Raw genomic sequence first — 604 nt, 5'->3', positions numbered from 1 at the left:
GTCTCTCCTCACTTTTTGGGTAATGAACTAATCATAGATGCCCCTCCCAACTAATGTTGTTCCCAGTAATCGAACCATTAACTTTGGGGATCCAATTGGATCATACACCATTAGACTAACGCCTATTAGTTATTATAATATAATATAAGATATTATAAGATCGTAGAAATATAGATAGAATGTAGCAAATAAATTAATGAATGGCAAAACAATCATGTAGAATAAATAGAAGATAAAAATAAGGGCCTAAATATTCCTTAAGAGCTTACACGCGAAAATTACGAATTCAACTCGTAATCAGAATTAGTTCACTTCTCCTTTGATGATCATATCTCTTTTTGGTGCATCACTAATTTTGATTAAAAAAAGTGAATTGTTACCAAATTATTTTGTTGTTTTTTTAATCATTATCATCAATTGTTGTATCTATTCACAAAAGGAGTTCATATAATGTAACAATGCTTTCTTTGAATTATCATTAATACACAAAGATATTACCAATTTCGAATTGTTTTTTCTATGTATGATGAACACATGAATTTCATGCTCAAGTGCTAGCATAAAATATTATATTCTTTGAATAAATATTACATATATACCAATA

This window comes from Lupinus angustifolius, chromosome LG09 (assembly GCF_001865875.1).
Source record: "Lupinus angustifolius cultivar Tanjil chromosome LG09, LupAngTanjil_v1.0, whole genome shotgun sequence".
Lineage (NCBI taxonomy): Eukaryota > Viridiplantae > Streptophyta > Magnoliopsida > Fabales > Fabaceae > Lupinus > Lupinus angustifolius.
Note: the sequence above shows the minus strand (reverse complement) of the source record.